The sequence below is a fragment of the Macaca nemestrina genome, chromosome 3 (assembly GCF_043159975.1).
Source record: "Macaca nemestrina isolate mMacNem1 chromosome 3, mMacNem.hap1, whole genome shotgun sequence".
Classification (NCBI taxonomy): Eukaryota; Metazoa; Chordata; class Mammalia; order Primates; family Cercopithecidae; genus Macaca; species Macaca nemestrina.
In genome coordinates, this window is record NC_092127.1 from 76155629 (window position 1) to 76181312 (window position 25684).

The following is a 25684-nucleotide window of genomic DNA, read 5'->3' on the forward strand; positions in this document are numbered from 1 at the left end:
AGGAAATGGCTATAAGACACCTGGAGACATGAGCTCTTCCTTAGCTCTTGGCAACCTAATATAATGCTGCAGTCTCCAGGGCAGAAGCATATGGTTCCACTCCAGTAATGGTGGCCCCAGGAAGAAGATAGACACTGAGCTCAGTAGAAGAGTTGCAGGTAAACAGGCAGAGATCAGTTCTGAACAATCAGCAAAAATACTCACAGAACACTCTTGGCTCAGACTGACGCCACAGTAACTTTATTGAAGCATAACCTGCCTTTACGGATTCATTCCAGGGATCTGGAGATACTTACAGACTAGAGTCATTTTCAAACACAGGAGAGAGAGTGTATATTCTGTAACTTGTGAGTTAGCGATGGTACTGAACTTCTGAATATACACAAATAATGAGTCATAACTTCATTAATCATCCCACCCAAAAAATATCAAAATAGTTTGTTTATTCACACACCATAGAGGGATTTGCATATGCAAGATAGGCCAAGTCAAAAGGAGATAATCACTTACTTTCCAAGATACCAAGGACAATGAAGAGGATGTATCATCATCCAGCTTCAAGCATGCACAGGTGTTCCCCATATCCAGCACACCATCTTCACTAAAACAGATGGATTCCTCCACTCTCATCCCAGCCCTTTTTTCTTTGTGTCCAATCTCCTGGAAAAGCATCATAACTCTGGATCTCCCAGTTTCTCACCTCTCATCCCTTTAACCTTCTCCAGTCTGGCTTCCATCCCAACTACTGAAAAAAGCCACCATTTCCAAGGTTTCCAATAACCTCCTCTCAGCCAAATCAAATTGCTTCTTCCCTATACTAATCATTTTTTTATTTTTTTCCTTCAAAAGGCCAGTCAGCAGAGTTGACTATTATGAATAACTCCCTTCTTGATTACTCATCGTCCTGTACTCCCAGACATGATCCCATTCTCTCCAGCTACTTCAATCTATTCTCTTTGCATGCTATTAAATCTTTTCTATGTTGCACAGTTCAGCATTTGAGCCTTTTCTTACAAATAGTTGTCCTCAGAATTATCAATGCTCTCTGTCCACTGAAAATACCTCTGTAGGTCAAATTTTCCTACAAAACTTCAATCCAATGAAAGTTTTGATGTGATAAAAATCTCTGATGATCAGCTGTTGATCTCCAGTTAAAATGCTTTGTTGATATAGTTGAAGAGAAAAGAGGAGACACAGTTTCTGTTATCAAGGAATTTAAAATCATAGTTCTCTGGCACAGAAAGGATCTTCAGGATATATATCACAGCAATCTGTGGGCCGGATATGGCTTCGTTGTGTTTAGTTCAGTCCACATGGTTGGGGTTTGGGTTTTGCTAGAATTCACATTTAGAAGTCAGGAGATCTCATACAGAAATCTTCTTACTTCGTCTGAAAACTCAAATCTGTCAGTATTGTGCTCCCATTCTGACATGACAACAACAGATAGAGCTAAGTTGCAGTGGTCTCCTTTAAACAGCGCATTTGCTTTCCACATATTGAGTCCCAAGTGTCCGTGGCCACATATTACGGCACTTGTGTTGTTTCCTTATAGTAAAGAGGGAAAATAAATGTACCATATACCCTTTGTCTATCGAGTGCCAAAGTGCAAAATGACCAAGAAACCAAGCAATTCTTGGGCCCACCCAGTTTCATTTATTTACTTAACCTGCTGTTTCTGTTTTACATTTTATAAACTAGAAAATTAAAATGCCCATGAAAGTGAAGTAATCTATGTAAGTTCACCTTTATATCATTGCCTACTTCTTAAAGTGACATAGCTATCAGATATACCAACCATTCCTCTACATTAGTTATACTACCCATACCTCTACATCTCTCAAAAGCTGCTTTTTCACAAAACAATTTCTGATCTCAGAGTGAGACCCCCTTCCCCTCCACCCTCAGATCTCCTTAGCAATTTAAATTTATAAATTTCACAGAGAAAAAGAGAGAGGTACTCATTAGCCATTCACAAGAAGCCAAGAAACATAATGTACAAAGCTAATTACAACTGCATATGGAGAGAGTTGCATTCATTTTGAAGGAATGAAGGCATGATCGAAGAGAAGCCTTAGAAAGTGTCACAGAGATTAATTTTTAGCAAGGTTTTGAATAGAAGAAACATTATGTGCCAGGAATTTGGAGTTTATCCATAAGGCACAAAGAGAAATGTACATTTGTTTGGACAAAGTAAAGAATACTAGTGGAGATGGGCCTACCAGGAAATAAATGTGTGTATTTATTAAAGGGAGTAACAGAAAAGAAATGGAATATGGGGACACTCAGGCAGATTCCCCAAATCCACATATACAACCTTTCTTCCTCTGTCACAATTTTTACATCACAATGTATGCATTGTGTGGGGTAAGGGGCATCATTTGTGAAGGTAGCCACCTTGTACATGTTACCTTTTTAAAAACAAAAGAGCAGCAACATGTTTAGAGTGATGTCTATAGATAGATCATTGCTGTTTAAGGAAAATTCAGGCAAGGGGGCAAAAAAGATCAATATGACCAACTAGAAGACTATTAAGGAGAACTTTGTATATGAATTATGGATGTAAGAATTAGAAAAAAAGATGATCATGTTCAGAACTTTAGCTTTTTTACAATTATAATAGAAAAGAAAACTCTAGGCCGGGCGCGGTGGCTCAAGCCTGTAGTCCCAGCACTTTGGGAGGCCGAGACAGGCGGATCACGAGGTCAGGAGATCAAGACCATCCTGGCTAACATGGTGAAACCCCGTCTCTACTAAAAAATACAAAAAACTAGCCGGGCGCGGTGGCGGGCGCCTGTAGTCCCAGCTACTCGGGAGGCTGAGGCAGGAGAATGGCGGGAACCCGGGAGGCGGAGCTTGCAGTGAGCCGAGATCCGGCCACTGCACACTCCAGTCTGGGTGACAGGGCAAGACTCCGTCTCAAAAAAAAAAGAAAAAGAAAAAGAAAGAAAAGAGAACTCTAAGAGTAATGAATCAATGATATCCTACAAAAAGAGAGGCACCAAAAATACCATGAAATATTATATTTAAAAATTCACACATATAGGTAGTTTCAATATGTAAAGATAGACTTCTTTTTATTTATCTAAAAGAAAACATATGATGGAAAAGATAAATATTTAAATAACACATTTTTTCTACTTTTCACCACTATCACAGGGCCTGAAATTTTGTGACTAACAAATGCGTAGAAACAATAACCTAAATTGTGCTATCTTCTAGCCTCAAACAATAATTCATATATGGCATTCCTTGTATGCTCTTTGTAAGTGGGAAGTAGAAGTGTATTTAAATTTGCATAATGCCTTTGTAGTCTTTAAGGAACGAGTTATACAGTCCTTACAAAGACACAAGGGAACGATTTGTCCTTAAGTACTTTGCAATTATCCTGCTGGCCACAGGCCATGTGACTCTTGCTTAGTTACAAAACTTCTGGCAGGTATAGTTTGTTATGAGGAGTATTCCCTTGAGAGTCTTGGATTTTAAAAAAAAATAGTGTTTCATGTGTTTATTTTTGTAGATCAAGGAAAATTTTTTTTAATTGTTATTATACTTTAACTTCTAGGGAACGTGTGCACAGTGTGCAGGTTTGTTACATATGTATACATGTGCCATGTTGGTGTGCTGCACCCATTACTCGTCATTTACAGTAGGTATAGCTCCTAATGCTATCCCTACCGCGTATCCCCACCCCATGACAGGCCCCACTGTGTGATGTTTCCCTTCCTGTGTCCAGTTGCTGTCATTGTTCAGTTCCCACCTATGAGTGAGAACATGTGGCATTTGGATTTTTGTCCTTGCAATAGTTTGCTCAGAATGATGGTTTCCAGCTTCATCCACATCCCTACAAAGGACATGAACTCATTCGTTTTTATGGCTGCATAGTATTCCATGGTGTATATGTGCCACATTTTCTCAACCAAGTCTATCATTGATGGACATTTGGGTTGGTTCCAAGTCTTTGCTATTGTGAATAGTGCCACAATAAATGTAGGTGTGCATGTGTCTTTATAGCAGCATGACTTATAATCCTTTGGGCATATACCCAGTAATGGGATGGCTGGATCAAATGGTATTTCTAGTTCTAGATCAGATCAAGGAAAATTTTTGTATCCTTTAAAAATTTTTGTCTCTCTCAGTCCAATTGACAAACTAAGTAACTAGAGAGAGAAAAATTTTAATGAGGAAAAAGAAATCTAATATCCTAAAGTTCAGTAACAGGCTATTACCTGTGTCTATCTGAGAGAGTGACTAGTATACTAGTAATCTTTAAGAGCAAAATATTAACATATTCTATTCCTTATTAAACACTGCCTCTGTGATGGAGGAGCATACTCTTTTGATAAATATATAATTTCATGCTGTTAACAAGTTAAGGAATTTATATATATATATATTCTTTTTTGTTTTTTATTCTCTTTCTTGGTCTCTTTAAGCCTAATATGAGCATATGTACTGTACTAATGAACTAGAATATGTGTAACATTACCATAATGGAAAGTTTAAATTGAAGTCTACCTTTCACACAAAACAAATTTTGTAAGCCCTAGGAAGAAAGGGGCTTTATCTATTTCACTGTTGCCTTTCAAAATTATCTTCTTGTAGTGTAGAGGGGTCCCCAATAAGAATGTGTTCTTCAATGTGTTCCCCCCATCTGTGCATGTCTTCTACAGAAGGAGTTTTAAATAGATATGATTAAATCAAAAGAAATTATCTTCTTGTGAAGAAAATTCATTGATTATCTCTCAATTATTTATGAAGCATCCACTAAGTGTCAGGAACTGATTTAGGTGCTGTTGATGTTGCAATGAACAAAACAAAGACCCCACTGTCATAGAGCATATGGTGTAGTGCATTAACATGAAGACAGAAAACAACAATTAAATAAATGAAGATGAAATGTTGCCGGTGGAGATACAGGCAACATATGATAAGCAGATAGTGATAGCAGAGGTGGTGCTATCTCAGATGTCGTGGTCAGACACAATGCCTCTGAGAAATGGTATTTGTTCAGGGACCTGAAAGGAATCAGAGAGTCAGCCACAAGCATATCTATATAGAGCATTTCAGGCAGAGTAGACCTCTCTGCACCAAAGACCTAAGGATAGAGCATGCATGATGGGCATGAGAAAGATGGAGGAGGCCAAGGGAATGGACTAGGGTGGGAGGTGGAGACAGATGGGGCTGAGGTAGCTGGGGCTGCTCATGCAGGGACAGAATCTGGCTGGGTTAGATCATTGGTGGGGAGTTTGTGAAATGAAATGAGGGCTTAATATCTAAGTACAGAAAAAATAATGTGAAATGTAAGATGTGATCTGATTTCACTATAATCTTTAGCCTATAATGATGAACTGGCTCACTTCTCTTTTCCCTCTCATTCATACTCAACCTATTTTTAAAATATTTTATTTCATTTTAAGTTCCAGGATACATGTGCAGGACATGTAGATTTGGTACATACATAAACATGTGCCCTGGTAGTTGGCTGCACCTATCAACCCATCACCTAGGTATTAGGTCGCACATGTATTAGCTATTTATCCTCATCATACTCAACCTATTTTTGACTATTAGACACTCCAGAGGTATGTATGTGCAATTTAAAAAAAAAAATCAAACCAAACATTTAATACTTTGATAAAACCTCAATAATAGAGACATCTCCCCTTTTGCTGTAACTTCATTGTATTGATTGTGCTAACCTCTTGAAATTCAACAGCATTGCTCCCATCAGGATGATAAAACACAATGATGGGAATTTGGCTAATTTTTCAAGTCTCATCAGCGCATCACCCAGTCAATGAAAAGTGATATGAAGTCTCTGCTAAAAATAGTCCATGATTCTTATGACTCCAAATCTGCTGGCTTAAATTTTTCAAGGTAAGTGAATTAGAATGTCAGCAAGATTAATAGAATAGGTAGCAATTACATTTTTACTTTCTAAATTTCCCTATTATGGTAAGCTCTAAATGAATGAACTATACCATAAAATTCCATGTACACTCAGTGCCTAGTGGCAGGCAATGATCAAGTGCTTACAGGATGTGACTAAGATGCTAGACTTACCAAGAATGAGGCATTGGATAAATCTCTAAACTATTCTAAGTCACTGTGAAGGGTGAAGGGTTTGAACTAGAGCCCTGTCCAGTTGGAAAATGCGATTATCCTGGAATTGAGTACCAAATATGATATAGATAAGTAATGTCCAATTTCAGGAAGGGAAACTAGAATTGATTTTAATAGAAACAGTTTGCAATCTGGTAAAGGATGCATTTCATAAAAGATGGGAATTGTGTTGCTGAATTTGCTAAGAAATACTAGTCTCTACACTTATTTGTATTATCAAATACATATGTCCAGCAATACTCATTGGACAAATTGATAATTTGCCCAAATTTTCCTTCACAGGTAGGGTCTCTCCCTCTCTCTCTCTCTCTCTCTCTCTCTCTCTCTCTCTGTGTGTGTGTGTGTGTGTGTGTGTGTGTAGAAGCAAACTTGCTAGACCCCTAATCACCAAAGAATCCCCACATTTTTATGTCAAGGTTTACATATTAATATAAAATTACCCAAATGGAGGAAACATTTAAACCTCTGAAGGTTTAAAAAAGAGGGAAATGGATGATGAAGAAAGCCATCCTAGGACTGCCAGCTTCAAAGTGGGAAGCTCAAGGTAATGCTGTTTAAGCATTACTTTTGTTATTGTTAATATTTTAAAACATAGTTAATTCTTAAAACAATTTCATCTCTGTCTTCTTTCCATTTAGATTCCAAGCTCCTCAAAAGCTGTGCCTCAGATTACTTAATGCATATTTATATGTAACATGAATTAACTAACAAACACATAGAGAAGTACAGAGGTTTTCATAAATACATAATAAAGTATCTCATTCAATGAATCATAAATACTTGCATATATTTCAGAAGGTTATCTCCTTATAAAGACAGTGTCGGGGCTCAGAACACTACACCCCAAAATAAGGCTCTTTGGCATATATATACACACACGCACACACATATACTCATACATACATATATATATGTGGAAAATTCTTACTTAAAGCCATATTGTCTTGAAACAAGAGTGGAAAGTGAGAAACTACAATAGATCCATCACTGGAATAAGTGGTCAGTCATTTTGGCAAACTTGGTCTCAGCTTGATCCTTAGAGACCCATGAAGCTGTTAAAAACAACTCACACTAACGACCTAGCTGAGTAATGGGAGTATGCAAGGGAGAACAAACGTTATGCTCCAAGAGTATAGGGCACTCTGAATTCTCTGTGTATAAAAGCTTCTTTTCATTGGAATTCAAGAGAAAGAAAAAAAACCCTTCCCTCTCTGTGCTTTTGAAGGGTTTACATCACTGCTTCTCACATTCCAGTAATTTAGCAGAAACAGCTGTTCTGCTGTCCCAGGCAAGAAGCCATGAACTGCATTCCAAAGAATATGCTCCATGCTGTTATTATTTATTAATTAATGCTATAGCTCCTGCCTCATAACAAATGAATATTTGTGAAAAATTCTAAAAAGAAAGAAAAATCATTTATTTTCCCTGTTTCCTGAATGCAAAGCGATACCCTGATTTTATATCCTTATCCTCTAAATGGATTGTGACATTATTCTATTTTTCAAATACATTCATTAAGCTCTTTTCTTGTTTTGGTAGATTTTAATCAGGAAAAAATTATCATTAAGACTGCCTCAGGCTAGGCACCATAGCTCACGCCTATAAACCCAACATCTGAGGAGGCAAAGTGGGGAGATAGCTTGAGCACAGGAGTTAGAGATCAGCCTGCACAACCTGTCTCTACAAGAGACCCTGTCTCTACAAGAAATAAAAATAAAAAATAAATTAGCTGGGCGCAGTAGCATTTGCCTGTAGTCCCAGCTACTAGAAAGGCTGAGGTGGAAAAATGGTTTGAGACCAGGAGTTCAAGCCTGCAGTGAGCTGTGACTGCACCACTATATATTCCAGCCTTGGGCAACAGAGACAGACCCCATACCAAAAAAAAAAAAAAAAAACGAACACACAAAAACAAACTGCTTCATAAGTAAAAGAAGAGAATCTTCTTTGACTGTCAAAAATATTCACACTTAAAAATAGTGAAAATTAGAAATATTTTGCATATAACTTTTTAAAACGATAAGCATTTAACAAAATTTCTGCACAGCTGCTGTCAATCATGAAAAGTCTAACCAGTTACCCAGGACTTCCAAATCATAACAAGACCTATGTATCTTTCACATAATAAAAAATATCTAATCTTTGATGTTTGCCCCTTGTCTATATAGTTGCACTATGTTTATTAGATAATAGGTAATTCCTTCCTAGCTTAAGTTTAAAAAAAAAAAAAAACACCAATGTAAACATATTCAGATTATTTAGAAATACATACACTATTTTTCTGGATCTTTATAAAAAATAATTTGACTACTTCAGATTTTAAATGAGTGATCTAACTCATGAAGCAAACAGAAAAATGAGAGCTTTTCCCCTAAAACATAATGAAGTTTCAAAACCAGATTCTGGGAAGTACTGAAATTTTGTTGATTACCATTATAATTTTCTCATGTACAGATGGTATTTTTAATTGCTCAAAGTGATTGTTAATCTGTGTTCATAAACCATTTACCTCAATGGATTGAATCCATTCTTTCAAAAATATCTATAAACTAATACAAACAAAAAAAACAAAAAAAAAAGTTGTATTTACTTATTAGTCAAAAACAAATACAATTTTTTCTGGAATATTTTGTGTGTGTTTTATTATACCTGATTTATTTCTGTCCATATGATCAAAGGCTATCCAACAGCAAATAACAACATTTAACTGAAAGTATTTTGCTTAGAAGAATTGACTTGTATATGCCTAGGGCAAACTTTAAATACAAAAAAAGTTATGCTCACAATTCTATTTACAAGTGTGGTCAGAAAACACGCTCTGTGTTTCTATTTCATCCTATGTGTAGTGACAGAGAATCAGGAAGAACTTTTAATTAAATATTATTGAGAAGTATAAAAATGTTAATGGGATATTTTAAAATGTTAAAAACCACTGGCAGATTATTAACTAGCCTTTTTATACATATAACCTGAACATATCTATATCTTTACATGTAAGTATGTACATACCCCTTTTATTGTGACCTTAAATAAAAGCATTAAAATCTTATCATAAATGCTCAAAAAAGGAAGTTGCATAGTTGTTCTCCTCAAATGGTTAATTTGGGGAGGGATCCAATATTTGAGGAGATTCAGCTTTACCTTAGAATTAGGTGTCAAATGAGATAAAAAGTATATTGGATGATCACAGAGGATTATAGAATTAACACAAGAAATTGATATTGTTGCAAGAATCAGCAACCTTTCAGAAGCAGTAAGTCAAGTCTGTTTACTCATATCTCAAGGAATTAAAAGTGAAAGAATGACATCACCTGCAAATCAACCCTTCAAGAAGATCTGAAGGATGTTGTTACATCCCTTGGCTGAAGCATGATCAAAAACAACCAAGAGAAACACCACCCATGCTCAGGTTTCTGTGCCTCTGCAGGATGACAGGAGGAGAAACCATGCAGGTGCTAGAATTGGTATATTCTTTAGAGTTTTGCTTTTGGTTGATCCTGGCTATACCCTGAAAAGTCATGTCACATACCGTATTTGGCAAAAGTGCAAACAGATGCTAACCTTCAGTCTAAACTCTAGATTTCTGAACTAGCAAGCTGTCAAATAGTAAAGAAGATTTAATTTATCTTCCATTTACATAGCTTTTCTCCTAAGAGAGTATGACCAACTCCTATGACATTGATTCTTTACACAATGGTTCCTTTGAGATTTTGCTACCAAAGTAAAATCATTCATTTTAATTGTAAGCTGGTGTTTTGATTGATGGTCAAAGACTAATATCTCTCAAAATATGGCCCTTACTCCACGATAGACTTAATTTCAAATTTTCTCCAAGTCACAACCACTAGCTTTGTAAAATGACTTCCTGTCAAGTTGCCTGTGTTTTATATCATTAATTTCAGCCAGTTGCCTCAGGCTACAGAACAGTGGTTTGTCAGTTTAAACACACAGACATCAAGACTGACTGACAACTAAAGCTCTTTAAAAATCTAATGCACTAAACATTTCATCTTGTTATTTTTCAAGGGAAATATAATCGAAAATTGTGATGAATTCCCATTGCTTTCACACATGTTACTTTGAACTTTCTTTTTTGTATCTCATTAAGTTCACAAAAGGAGTTCTTCAGCAGTCTTTTGCTCTTACACCCACCACATCCAATTATTCAGAAAATGAATGTTTTCAATATCAGAGGATCAAGTATGATGGGTTATTTGACACTAAAATAAAGGTAAGGAGAAAAAGCTTTTCAGAGCAATTGGTATGAATCCCATTGCATCACATACCATTGGGCTCAGAGTGCCTACTTAATAGAAACCTCCATAAGAATTACATGCTGCAGCTGAAGTTCTACCTTCACTCGCCAAGTTTTTCTAATCCATTTTCAAGTGCACTTAAAACAATTGGCACATTAAAAATCTATACAAAATTCTGCGTGTGAACGATAGATGCAAATCCAAGGTTTGGATGGAACCCAAATAATATGGGTTTCCAAAAGATTTATAGTTGCAGCATACTTCACAAAGGGAGAGTCAGTTGACTAAATTATAGAGTCTGCAGAAAATGTATGATAGTTCTCATTTCTGCAATGTTGGTTTAGCTTTTCCTGTTTATGACAGGCCAAAGTAGAGGCTTCAGTCTTGCAGAACTTCTTCTTCAAAGAATAAATATCAAAGACATGCATGGAGCACTCTGGGCTTCATCTTTTTTTTTTTTTTTAATTAAAAAAAAATTCTGTAGAGCTTATATCATCAACCACAAGGTTCACAAAATAGATAAGTGGCCAAGTCAGAGTTTCTACACACACACAACATTTTTTGAAAGTGAAACATGTTTTTGGGAAAATTAAGCTATATAATGTACTCAAGGGATATAAAATAATTTTCATATGTAACTCAACAAAACACAAAGATAAACTCTTGCACAGAAAATACAGCAACATACATAAGAGGTCAAAGATTAGCTACCAAGCTTCTTGAAATAACTTTAAATTAAGAACTGTTTATTCACTGTAGGTGTTTATAACATTTTTACATGGGTATACCACATTTCTAAGTGTATATTGCATAAAAATGAAGTGAAGGGGATAGCAGATGATAGTGGTAATTCACCTTCGCCTGCTGAAGAAGGGATTCAGGCCAGGGTATGGAGAAGTGACCCCTCAAGCACTCCAAGCTGATGGGAGGTAGGGCAGTCAAGGATAACCCATGCTCCTCAGCCTCAGCCTCAGAGGGCAGGGGATAACAGCAGCAGCACAGTGGCTTCTTCACATCTTCTTGTCCTCAGTAGCTCTCTACAGCCTTTCCAGTAGAATGTGTCTCTACAAACCAGAATCAAGCTTCCTTTCTGCACCCCTGCCTTGGATTCATTTCCCTATTGTCTATTTTCATTCCTTTGTGTCTTGAAGGTAGCTCTTTAAAAAACGACAAAACTTATGTTGGGGGAGATGGGTTAACATTCTTGTCACAAGAGGTGAAGGGAGATATTACACAATCAACTTATGCCTTCATCAGCTTTTTAGCCCTATGCAAGGCTAAGGTTGCAGTTCAGTGAAGAATGTGAGACCTAGAGAAGAGCATCCCTGGAGCAGAGAAGAGATGGCAGGAGGGCTCAGAGTGGAGAGGATAGTTGCCAAAAATATGTGATGATTTTGCATTATAGCAAAACTGTCTTGCATCAATATTTGGCACACATGCACAAACTGCCAAGCAGAAACTTGGCGGGTGAAGAACCTATAAAAGTTTGTGCCTCCAGAGTACTGAAAGTGTCCATAAATGATTCTACGGGCCACATATTAGATGAAGTGTATACTTTTCTAAGGCCTTTTCAGTCTCTGCCTACTTTCTCCCAATGACAGGAAACTTGCCCTCTACTAGGAAATTTGAAAAAAACAGGTCAGGTGCAGTGGCTCATGTCTGTAATCCCAACAGTTTGGGAGGCCAAATTGGGAGCATTGTTTGAACCCAGGAATCTGATGTTGCAGTAAGCTATGAACAAGCCACTGCACTCCAGCCTGAGCAACAGAGTGAGACCTTATCTCAAGAAAAAAAAATTTTTTTGAAAAAAAAAAAAAAAAGCCACATGAGAATTTTCTCTGATGAGTCTCTCAAATGGTCTTACATCTTTCTTTCTGAAAAAGTTGGTGTATGTTCTGCCAATATTGCCTTTTAATGACCACATCATTATCTCCTTCATTAATCATTTTCTGGTCTCCCCAAATGTGCTATTTACTATTCATCAAACCTTGAGCAAAGCCTCTTAAATTTATGCTGAATTTTTTTCAACCCTTCAGGAAATAAATGAGCAAAAATTCATGTAAGTAGAAAACATGATGAGACAAAATATACCACAATTGAGAATTCAAAATCTATAAGGTTTTTATACTACTTTTAAATTACCTTGAGAAATGGCACCATATGTAACAATAATCATTAGACCATGAAGTTTGCATGGAAAATGGAACATGCTTCAATGTCATCCTATGACCCATATATTTTTTATTATTCATTAAGTTGAATTAAGGGCAGTAAGCAAAAAGGAAAACTAATACTAATATTTTGAATGGCCTCATGAACATATTAAGTCATAACACTTAGTTCAACAATTGAAGATTCGGTAGGCAGGGCATAGAGAGTTGCAAGGTAGATGTTCTTTAAGTTTGGACATATGGTCAGGAAAGCAAGACCCTTTGAAATGTCCTAATCACACTATTTAAAAATTGTCATACTATTTATTCAGGGTGCTAAGTCTATTCTCATTCTTAATCATAACCTTGAAGATTAGGTATTATTATATCTTCTCACAGATAGGAGAAAATGAAGACTTACGAAAGGTTAGGGATTTGCCCAAAGTTAGCCACTATTATGTGCCAGGGTTATTTCTAACAATATCTTTAAACCTGCTCTGTAAACAATAGATAAAAAGCTATATGATCCACATCTATATAGACAATGTCTCCCAAATCCAATAGATGAGACTGTTGGCTCCTATATATTAAGAACACTACATGACTGATACAGAACTAAATGCTTTATATATACTTTCTCACTATCTTTACAATAACTTGGAAAAAGATGGAGTTTGAGAAAGATAGTACACCCCTAGATACGCTGACAAAAAAAAAAAAAAAGATTCTGGGCCAGCAAAGCTGTGGATGAAATCATAGACCATGAATACATCCAACAGAAAAGCTTACCCTAAACAAACCAACCAGTATCCTTCAGAACAAAGCACAATGGTTTTAAGAGCTGGCTCTGTAGGTAGATCCGCATTTGAATTTTTACTCTGAGACTTAATAGACATGGTAGTCACGCAACCTTGGGTGAGTTTTTCAACCTCACTCTGCCTCAGTGTCCTAACCTGTAGAATGGGAATAATAATAGAATCCTCCTAGGGTTATCACAAGTCATAGCACCTTCATACGGTTATCATAAAGCTTGAGTGAGTTAATAGTGAAACTCTTACAACAGTGCCTAGTCCATACTTAATTATCAAAACATGTTGGCTTTTTTATCTTTTAGACTATGAGCTGCTTGATCTTTATTGATTGCCCAGCCATCCTAGGGAATCTTCAAAGATTTTCTGTTTTATTTTTCATTTCCATTTTATTTTTCATTTCATTTTGGGGTCTCCATAAAATAACATGCAACAGACAGGGAATGCTACTTATAGTCCATGCCTGATGCAGACCCATATTCAGCCAACCTAAAGCCAACTCTCTGGGCTTTAGTGCTCAACCTGTTAAAAATATGTAGTTATTTTAATTCCTTAAATTGAATCAAATTCCACATACAAGATTGGAATGAAACAGTTGCACAACCTTTTTCCCTCACTCAAAAGTTTAGGGCCTAAAACCAGAAAAAAATGCTGATTTTAAGTTCCACTAAGATGGTGATTTATGAAATCCTTAAACTAAATATTTTAAATACTTTTTGGAATAGGACAAAGCAGATATTTAGTAAACACAGAGGCTTTTGATTTTAAGACTAACTCCTGACCATTTCAACGTTTTGAGTGTATGTTTGAGGGGAAAAAAAATGTTTGAAACCACAATAGACCAAACATAAAGACAGTTTTAAAACAGTTTAAAAATATAATGTAAAGTTACCTTTAAGAAAAGCCACTGGCAAGGAAACACATATATGTTTTATGTCTCTTTATTTAGCAACTATAGATATATATAATGTTTGCAACAAGATGTTAAAAGTAGTTAACTCTGGGAGATTTTTAACTATTTGTTTTGTGCTTTCTAAACTGCCTACATTTTAGATAAGTATGAAGTACTATTATAATTAGAAAAATAGAGCTATTTTCATTTTGGAAAAGACATAAATACCAATAATATGTATACCAAAAATAATATTATAATTTTTGGAGTCCTCAAGTTTCTGCTCTGTGACAGAAATATGAAATGATACTTTTCCTTTTAAAATTATCAGTGTATGATAACCTTGAGAACCCTTGAGCCAGATGGAAATGATCTTTGACTAGGTAGGAACTATGAAATCAAAACACCTGGAAAAACAGGCTGCTAAATTACCACCCTGGTTCTGTAGATTACATACTCTGAACTAATCATAAATTAGAGTGCAGTTCATTGGGGCTATCAATTCCTTTCCAAAGTATGGGATTCCTGCCTTATGCTAGCTAGGATCACTTTAAAATACCACTGAGATAAACAATGTCTTTCACTTGTGAATTCCAACTGATTGCAGGGAAACTTTAAAGTCCTAGCAACACTGTTGCTATAGCAATGCAACCTGATTAGATATTCTTAGCAACCAGCCACAACTCACGCCCACAGAGCCCCTTCACTTATTCTAAGAAGAATAATGTTGACATTCCAATTTCTAAAATATACAGATCTCAGTGATAGGCATATGGATGAGAGGCCTGTGAGATCCAATGGAATAGCATGCTCATGAACGATGCACCCAGGTCTTGAATATGTCATATATGTATTTAATAAACACATATAAAAGTAGGTTCTGTATGGCTAGAAATTAAAGAAGGATTTCATTTGACTCTTGGAGTACATGTAAATAATGGCAGAATCCTTTAATTGTATATTGTTATAGCTAAAATTTTACACACTTCTCAAATTGCATATTTTTTCTGCTGAATTAACAGATATAGTGATAAAATTATACATTTGCAACAAACAGCAATGATTTGACATCTTGACTCTAAAGCTTTCATAAAAACTGGTGTCTCACTTGAAACACTGTAGGCACTAGCCATAGAAAGGGTATGGTTAATTAAGAGGGCATACAGCAGACATGTGGCCTTGATATTACGAATGCTTAAACCAGAGTTGATATAAGAAACTGATTGAGTTTATTCTCTGAAAGGAAAAATCTATCACATTCTCAACAGGATAAGCTATGAAGACTAGATTCTGGAGTTATTCCTAGGCAAATTTTAATCAGGAAGGTCAGATGCATGACCAAATCAATGAGGGCACAGAAAAGACAATTACAGCTCAGAAATCTGTCAACATGGCCCATGGTTCTGTAATTAAATAAAGGATGCTTTTCTATAACCCCAGGTCCTGAATCATTCTGTTTTGATAGGGAATAAAAACCAATTACCTTCTCCTCCTTCCTCTGAACGGCTGCATTTTAGTGGTAAATAATCCAATCTCTATATACATGCAGTTTCTGTTATAAATGGAGGATCAAGTGGAAAGGCATGAAAGTGAAAAACAACCAGGGCCAAAGATCATGATGTTTTTGTTGTTGCTTTTAAACATGATACAATTTGAGCCTTGGACATGGTATTATGAGAATAATTACCCTCAAATCAGCTACAGAATTAGGAAACCCTTCTGAGAGGATTCTTATTTTTTAAATATAAAATAAAGCTTCTATGTAAGAAATATGCATAAAATTGTTTGCACAATGCTTACCTAACAATTGAATGTGAAGGGTGGCAGACTATGCCACCCCAAAATTTGCCACCTTGGCATAAAGAATTATTTTGAGCTAAAGGCATTTAAAAAAACAGAAAGTGCAAGAAGGATCCCCATTTTTGTTCCTAAAAGCAGGAGATAAAATACCAATATGTAAGATGTCGTCTCTATACCGGAAGGAAATTGACATCCTTGTCACCAGAGACAGGGAGTCAAGACCCAGAAAAATCTGGACAAACCAACCTTGTTAAACTATCCCTTATTTTTTAGTTACCTTTTCACAATTAACTACTCTAGGCCAAGTTCTTTTGTCTTGTCACATTTTCACAATCCACTACTCTCTGTCCAATTCTGTATATAAGCATTCAACTCTAACTGCTTCTTTGGGTCTTCCTTTCCTTAGGAGAGCTCCCATGTCACATAAAAGTCACATTAAATAAATTTGTATGCTTTTCCCCTGTTAATCTGCCTTAAGTCAGTTTAATTCTCAGGCCCAAAGAACTCTTAAGAGGGCAGAGATAAAATTTCACCTCCCCTACAAATATATCCTAAAAAAATGATCACTAATGTCCACAAATATATGGCTAGAAGAACATTTGCCCCAGCTTAAACATTTTATCTCACCTGAATAACCTAAATGAAAACAATATAGATATATAAAAATGTGACATTAGCTAAATTGATTATGCTGTTTTGTATTATGAAATACAGCTCCACCATCCCCTTACTACGATCTTGAATTCCAAAACATGCAGAAAATCAAAAGTTTACATGTAACTTATTTACCAGCAAAACTTTTTCTGACCAGGACTCATTTGACACCAAAACCTAAGCTGAAGTGAGGCTAGTCATAGTTATTTTCTCACACAGTGTGATTATTCTTGTTCCACTAGAGGTATATTAATGTGTTTGATTACAGATTGCTGCCCTGCTGCCTCAGACACTGCTGAAAATGTTACCTAATGTATGTATTTAACCATGTTTCAAAGGTTCAAAAAATTCTAAGCTATCTATTACCACAGAGTTTTATATGAAGAATTGTGACATTTATATCTAGTGGGAAAGAAGACAGGTTAAAAACTGTGTACACCTGGCATTCTCTACCTAAAATACTCTGTTTGGGTATGGATTTATAAATCTCCTGAATTGGTTCCATCTACCATGTCTAAAGAGGACTCCTCCTTAGGCTCTCCATCACACCAGGCTGTTCATTTCCTTGCTAGCACTTGTCACAACCTTGATGGTCTCATTTGTTTCTTCCTTTGCATATCTAATGACTGTTTTCCCCAACTAGGATGTAAGAGGGCAAGGTCCTTAACTGTCTTGTTCACTTCAGTGTTCCCAGCATCTAGTGCAATGTCAGGTACATAGTCTACACTCAGTATGTATTTGTTGAATAAATAAATGGATGAATAAGTAAACAAATGAGGTTTTTAAAACATATACACATTAAAATATTTTTAATCCAATATTACATTTTGATAGGACTAGAGGTAACTCTTTTTTCATTTAGGCTTGTCTCTATGTTTGAAATGTTCTATGAGGGAAATATATTGGTTTTGTAGTAGAGAGAACAATTTTTAAGTGGATAGTGATTAAATTGATTGACATCACACCAAACACTTCTCTCAGGATACTTATATTTACAAAATTATACAATCTTACTGATATCAAGAATTTCTTCAAGTAAGAATCACACAATACAGTTCCCTCAAAAAGAGAAACCAGGCAAAATAAAAGCAAAAGGTAAAAGCCCCAGAAGTGGTTTCACATTTTCTTCAATTTTTTCACCCTTTCCCATGTGAGGATTATTCTCTTACTTGTTAACTTCTACCTAATTCCCAAACTAAAGTACTGGCATATTATACCACAAGCACGTGTGTGTGTGTGTGTGTGTGTGTGTGTACTCTCTCCATAATGGGGCCTTAGGAAACACAGGATCTAAAACCTTTGGGTTCATTAATGAAGATACAGTGAGAATTAAAAGCACATCCCTACTCCATAAAGATAAAACATTTTTCAAATATACAGTTAAGTATTTCCAAACGATTTACCACAGCACCGAGTTACTCTGCATTATTTTACAGAAGACACATACAGTCAAATGTTAAGAAATGCAAATCCTTTCCCAAGCCACTTATCATCAGGAGTGGTCTAACGCTGAGCCAGAGGATATGCCCTGTGGGTCCTCTGACCCAGCTGAAGTCTCCAGAATCATGGGATGTTCACGATCGGGAAATAGAGGATAAACATGTTTTTAAAAGGCAGGTTAGTTACTTTATGAAAAACCTTCTCACTATATTTTTCTTCGATCTCCAGACATATTTCAGGGCTCTAAATTTCCTGGTGTTTGCAGGTTTTTTGCATACTCTATTTTGTACTTAATGTATTTGTTTCAGATTAACAATTGGACCCATTGCCATAAATTTAAAAGTATTTCAACTAAAAAGGTATGGAGAATGAGAAAATACACAGTGAACACATAAAATTTTAAAATAGTGAATATATATTTAAAACAGTTTTTGAAACTTTTAGGCACTCTGTGGTTTTCAGAATATATTTAAACTAAAGAATAGCATGGATTTGCCATCATTTTGAGGAATCTACTTAATACCACATCCATCTCACTTAGTTCTTGCTCTGATTTCAATAGCATTCTGAAACAAACAGCTCAAAAAACAAAAACCTAAACTGAACAGTGTTCTCCTTTATCTGCATGTGTATAATTTAAAACTTTTGATTCAAGAATGGTGGAAGAACCAGTTCCTGACAGCCTTCCATGGATACTTCTGTGGATAGGTGTGCTATATTGTAACATGCTGTTTAGGACAAATTGAATTCTTTCTCTGAGGCACCGTGAGTGAAGCAGCTGATCAGCAGCTGCAATATTTTTTGCTTTATCTCCCTGCTCTTCTTTGTTAGCCCTGGTCACTGAGCCCTTTTCCCCAATGAACAGGCTGAGTCTGTGGGACAGCTGGACTGGACTGCTCCTATCCACCACCTAGACATGGAATACAGAATCACAGCCTCTTCTGCCTAGCATCAGCAAGGATTGTGTTTACTTTCAGTAATGGAGTGTCTGGGATATTAAATAATAAAATATCCCACAAATTATACAAAATGGAAAATGACCATTTTCCCCCTGTGTCCTCCAAATAGTATTTGGATACATTTATGTTTTACCTTTCTGCAGAAGAATCATCTCACTTTTTAATTCACATATGACACCACATACCAAAGGCTTATTTTAGGAACTCCAGCTTTGCACCAAACATAAGTTAAACTGAAATTCTTATATCATGTATCATATGTTAATTTCATGTAAGTAAATTTCAAAATTTGAGCCTATTGGCTTATAATCAGGGGTCACAAATACTCTTCCAAGTAGGAGAATTAAATTGCCTGTGGAAAACCTCCAGTGTGCACTAAAACTAAAATAACATTTCTATTGGCATATCAGAATTCTAGGGCTACACTTGCAAAAGCAAACAGATGGTAATCATGTGAGGCTTTTCTCTAACTACAAATGCAAGACTTATGTACAATAAACTCCACTCAATTGCCTTTAAAAGCTAATAAAGTGTAGCACACAAAGCTTTATATAATGTTTACAGTCCTATGCAGTCAGGAGATCCTGAAATTATAACCCTAGCTTATTTCCATTAAAAATGTAATTCAAAAGAAAAAACTCATTCAGTAAAAAAAATGGAAAAGTTTAATAAGTTAATGGTGTGGGTACCACTTTTTCCAGGTAAAACTACTGTAAAAGGTAAGAGTCAACACACTACAGGATGGTGGCTCCAAGGAGAAAAGTGTACGCTGTTGTTGAAACTGGAAGATTTCAGAGGAGGTGAACTGGAATGCTTGAGTTCGCTAGTTTGGAGTTATACAGTATTCAGAAACAGAATTCTGCAATTTCTGTATATTACATCTTTTTGCTGCCATATTTCTACCACAATACAACATTGTTTCATACTGAGTTTGCAATCCACTCCATTATTAGTTCTTCTTTTTTAAGAGTAGTCAAGTGCAAGTAGTGAGAAGGCTAATACATGTTTTAATTTTAGTTATGCCTATGCTTGTATAACATGGACTTATTTATTCACTTCTATTTGCTTCTGTTTTTAAATCTTAATTTTAGTTTAAGGTACAAATGTCCTTACCATCAGTAAATTCTGTATGTATATTCACTGTTTAGCAATCGAAGTCTTAAATTTAATGTGATGTGGTTCTAAGTCATATTTTCTCACATCGAAGTCTTTCAAGAGCTTTTTCTCTTCTGTAAGTAATAGTTTTATTCTGAGACAGGGAGAATAAAACACTTCCTATGAAGCACATGGGAAAAAAAACATACTCTGATGCCCTTAGAACATGGTATTTGGGTATCCTGTAATGGAACTGCTGATTATATACAGTTTCTGAGTGTAGTTGTCAGGCAAGGATAAATCTTTGGGCGCTCTGTGACCAGAACCACACTTAGCCACCTGCTCCTCCAGGACAGCACAGCGTGTGGCCATATGTGTGAAAACGCCATTCTGAAAAGCTGAAAGCTTACTCTTTTCCCCAGAGGACAAGATGAAGGTCAAAATATTATACTAACTGCTGCACAAAATACTCAAATCGGGCAACTCCATGTATTACATATTTTATCCATTTTTATTATAAGTTAAAATAAGTAACATTTGAGCAAAGTATGTACCCCCCCCCCAAAAAAAACTGATTTTTTAAAAAATACATCACTGTTTTGGAAAAGCAATGGATGCCATATCGATGATTTAAGACCATTTACTTTCTCAGGCAGAATAAAATGTTAGCTTTTTGGTTTCAAAAACGAGGATAAGAAGAGTAACCATTTTCCTTGTTCTAAATTTTCTGCTAATTGTTAACAATTTTTAAAGCATAAAAATTTCGGAGAAATGTGTTAGTCAGGTTCATAATGGATTCATGACAAAGTCCTACATGTTTGAAACCAAATGCAAGGAGATACATTGCCCCACCATGAGGCAGGATGAGGAAAAGGGAAAAGATAACACTAGACCAAAAGATGCTGAAATGAAGATGTTTTTAAGCAAAAATTTATTTAATTTTTAATTTAAAATTGTATTGCTATTTCTAAGTACATTAACCCAGTTACAAATAAATCTGTGAATTAAATAATATATAAAATTGCTGGATCAAAGAATATGTGTATTTGTAACTTCAATAGGTATTGCCAAATTGCCCTGTAGAAATCCTGTGCCCATTTATACTCTTACCAACAGTCTATGAGAAAAGAGTGTTTCTCCACATTTTCTAACAAAAGTTATTACCAAGACTTCTTATGTTTGCTAATCTGAAAGATAAATAATGATAGCTCAATGTATTTAAACTTGTTCTTCTCTTGTGAGTGAAGTTGTGCCTCCTTTCACATGTTGAAGAGGCACTTATATTTCCTTTCCCGTTAACTATTTTCTCATCTCTTTCACTTATTTTTATTGGCTCATCAGTCTTTGCCTTATTGAAAGTGGGAGCTTTTCCCTCCTTTTATGGATATATAATAATTTACATATTTATGATGTAGATGTGTTTGTTACGTATGTTGAATGTGTAATGATCAAGTCAGGTTGTTTGGGCTATCCATCTTCTCAACTGTTTATCATTTTTATGTGTTGTATGATTTCAAGTCCTTTCTTCTAGTTACTTAGAAATAGTTACTTTGAAATATACAGAATATTGTTGTGAAGAATAGTCTCCCTATGTGTTAGTCCATTCTGTGTTGCTATAAAGGAATACCTGAGAATGGTAATTTATAAAGAAAAAAGGTTTATTTGGCTCACAGTTGGTCTGCAGGCTGTATGCGAGGCATGGTACTGGCATCTGCTTCTGGTGAGGGCCTCAGGAAGCTTACAATCATAGTGGAAAGTGAAGGGGAGTCAGCATGTCATGTAGCAAAAGAGGGAGCAAGAGGGAAGAGGGGGAGGTGCCAAGCACTTTTAAACAACCAGATCTTGCATGAACTCATAAAGTGAGAACTCACTCATTACTGTGAGGAGAGCACCAAGACATTCATGAGAGGTCTACCACCACGACCCAAATGCCTCCCACTAGGCCCACCTCCAACACCGCAGATCACATTTCAATATGCGATTTGGAGGGGACACACATTCAAATCATATTACCCTAGTCTGCTATCAAACATTAAAATGTATTTCTTCTATCTAACTGTATGTTTGTACCCATAACCACTCTGTCTTCATCCTTTCTCCTCGCTACCCACCCCTCACAGGCTCTGGTATCTATTATTCTATTATCTATGTCCATGAGATCAACTGTTTTAGCTCCTACATATGAGTGAGGACATGTGGTATTTGTCTTTTTGTGCCTGACGTATTTCACTTAACCCAATGACCTCCAGTTCTGTCCATGCTGCAGCAAATAGCAAATACTCTTTTTATGGCTAAGTAGTATTCTATTGATTATATATATCACATTTTCTTTATCCATTCTTTCCTTGATGGGCACTTAGGCTGATTCCGAATCTTTGCTATTGTAAATACTGCTGTGATAAATATGCAGTGTGGGTACCCCTTTGATATACTGATTTTTTTTTCCTTTGGATGCATACCCAATGGTGGAATTGCTGGGTCATAGAGTAGTTCTATGTTTAGGTTTTTGAGTCATGTGAGCTTTTTATAAATTAGGTAAGTTAGCCCTGTCTATGATACAGTTGCAAATATTTCTCCCTGATTTCTTGATTACTTCTTAACTTTATTTATGTTGATCTTTGCATGATGCAGAAATTCTTGATTCATATGTAGTTGAATTCATCAGTCTTCTTTCTTATGGCTTATTGTTTTCATGCCTTAGTTAGAAAGCATTTACTCACTTCAAGGTTGTAAAAAGATTCTCTTATGGCTTATTAAAGTACAGTCATGTGCCACATGATGACATTTCAGTCAACGACGGACCGTACATATGGCAGTGGTCTTAAAGGTATAATGGAGCTGAAAAATTCCTATAACCTCGTGATGTCACAGCTGTGCATTATGTCATAGCACAACACATTACTCATGTGTTTGTGGTGATGCTGATGTAGACAAACCTGCATTGCCAGTTGTATGAAATCATAGCATCTACAATTAGGTACAGTACAAAAAACTTGATAATAAACTACTATGTAACTGGTTTATGTATTTACTGTACCATACTTTTGATTCTCATTTTAGAGTATTCCCCATCACTTATAGAAAAAGCAGTTAACTGTAAAATAGCTTCAGACAGGTCTGTCAGGAGGTATTCTAGAAGAAGGCATTGTTATCATAGGAGATGACAGCTCCATGTGTGTTACTGCCCTTGAAGACCTTCCAGTGGGACAAGATGTGGAGGCGGAAGGCAGCTATGTTGATGATCCTAATATTATGTAGGGCGAGGTTACTGTGGGTGTTTGGGTCTTTGTTTAAGAAAAAAAAAATTAAAAACAAAAAAAATAATTTTTTAAACAGAAAATAGTTTATAGAATTAGGATATAAAGAAAACAAAATGTATAATTGTACAATGAATCTGTGTTTTAAGCTAAATATTATTATAAAAGAGTCTAAAAGTTTTTAAAAAAACAAAAAGTTTATAAAGTCAGAAAGTTACAGTAAGCTAAGGTTAACTTACTATCGAAGAAAGAAAAGCTCTTCAATATAAATGTAGTGTAGCCTAAGTGCACAGTGTTTGTGAAGTCTACATTAGTGTACAATAATGTTTTAGGCCTCCACATTCACCCAGCACTCACTCACTGACTCACACACAGTGACTTCCAGTCCTGCAAGCTCCATTCATGGTCAGTGCCCTATACCGATGTATCATTATGTTTTATGTTGTATTTTTACTGTACCTTTTCCATGTTTAGATACATAAATACTGATCATTGTGTTATGATTGTTACAGTATTCAGTACTGCAACATGCTGCACAAATTTGTGGTCTAGGTGAAACAGGCTATACCATATAGCCTAGGCGTGTTGTAGGCAATATACCATCTAGGTTTGTCTAAGTACATTCTAAGGATACATTTGTCAGAACACATCCCTGTAGTTAAGGGACACATGACTGTGTTTCTTTTACACTTTCATTTCTCACATTTAAGTATTCAATTTACTACCATTTACTGTGGTGTAACACAAGATGAGTTTTTCAAACTGGACCAGAGACCCTACACTAATTATTGGTCTCTACAGACTTGGGATGTCACCTTAATCATATAGACAATCTTCATATGTATCCAGTCTATTTCTTGACTTTCTCTTCTGTTCCACTGATTTGTCTTTTTTCCTATTTCCATACTATATTCTACATTTTATAGTATTTAAAAATATTCAGCAAGGCCAGTTCCCTCATACATTACTCTCCTTTGCCAGTATTTTTTCAACAAATTTTTGATTCGTTATTTTTTTTCATTTGAGTATTGTCTAGTTCAAAAAAAGGAAAGAAAGAAATCTATAATATCTCAGGGAAGTCATGTTAAATATATAGATTAACTTAGGAAAAACTTACGCGATATTGAATTTATCTATGCAAAAACATGTCATGCCTATCTATTCATATCTTCTTTTGAGACTTTGCAATTATATAACAAATTGTTTCATAAAAGCTCACACATTGCTTGTTTTGTTTATACTCATGCATTTTACCTTTTCTGTTGCTGTTGCAATTAGGGATATAAAGAATTACAAAATAAGATTTCCATACTCAAAGAGGTCAAACTTTTACAATAAAACACAAAGGTCTCCAAAACCACTACAATATAATGTGTTGCCTGCCTGCAAAAACAGGCTCTGGGAGTGAGCCCATGGCAGATGGCTGCATAAAAGAATGTCACCTGAAGGATGAATAAGTGTCTCCCAAAAGACAAAGGGGCAAAGGCACATCAGATGGGCAAGAGTCTGTACAGAGTCACAGAGGTCTGAGAGAAAGAGGTGATTTGGTGAACTACAAATAGTTTCCCAGAGGAAATATGTCATAATCTTAGAGGAAGTGGGAGGAGATGAGACTGAAAAGATGGACAAGGACCCACTCACAAGAGAGCCTTAAGCCCTGTCAAGGTGTTTGGACTTTATCTCCATAGGTATTGAAGGGTTATTAACAGAGAAGTCCAAAATGCCCCAGAAAGGGCTAGCCTGGAAATTAGAAAAAAAAGAAGCCTATTTCAATTTTCAAGGTAGGAAATGACAAAGGTCTGTAGTATAGGTGGAGATCAAGAAATGGATGAGCAATGCTTAGGAGGTGGAATTTTTAAGACATAAGATAATTGAATGTGGAAATAAAAGGGAGGATTCGGTCTTTCTGGCTGGAGCATGTGCCTAGTCAGGACTGGAGAGATAACTACATGGAAATGCACATCTGGAGGCTGTTGAGATTCGCTGTCATAATCAAAATGCTCATTTTGTGATGGTTTATCTCATCGCCATTCACCCCAGGATGTAAGCAAGAGGGGAGAAGCCTGAGGACAGAAGCTTAGAAAAACTCAAACTCCTAACTGTCATATGGAAGGGAATCCTTGTTAGACTGACTGAGGAATGACCAGAACTCTAAGTGGAATTTACTCAGTGGGCTCCCAGAATCCAAAGGAGGGTCAAATTCATAACGAATGAGGCGTCACTAGAATCAAAGGCCAAATAATATTTGAATA

The 25684-nt window shown here is 35.9% G+C and overlaps 1 protein-coding gene and 1 long non-coding RNA gene across 27 annotated transcripts in view; one reads left to right on the forward strand and one right to left on the reverse strand.

Moving 5' to 3' along the window:
- The window catches only part of LOC105486225 (uncharacterized), a 37603-nt gene extending 17687 nt beyond the window's left edge, over positions 1 to 19916 (forward strand). Inside the window, exons 4-6 of one of the 5 annotated variants that reach the window (XR_003019041.2) lie at positions 5717 to 5877; positions 18118 to 18298; positions 19782 to 19916. This is a non-coding gene — a long non-coding RNA (uncharacterized lncRNA). Of the gene's footprint in view, positions 1 to 5716; positions 5878 to 6539; positions 6668 to 6761; positions 6878 to 9404; positions 9573 to 18117; positions 18299 to 19781 lie in introns of those variants that run through there. The other 4 variants (XR_003019046.2, XR_003019048.2, XR_003019043.2 and 1 more) reach the window with 4 other exon arrangements.
- The window catches only part of LOC105486421 (ankyrin 2), a 698368-nt gene that overhangs the window by 358538 nt on the left and 314146 nt on the right, over positions 1 to 25684 (reverse strand). The window lies entirely within an intron of this gene.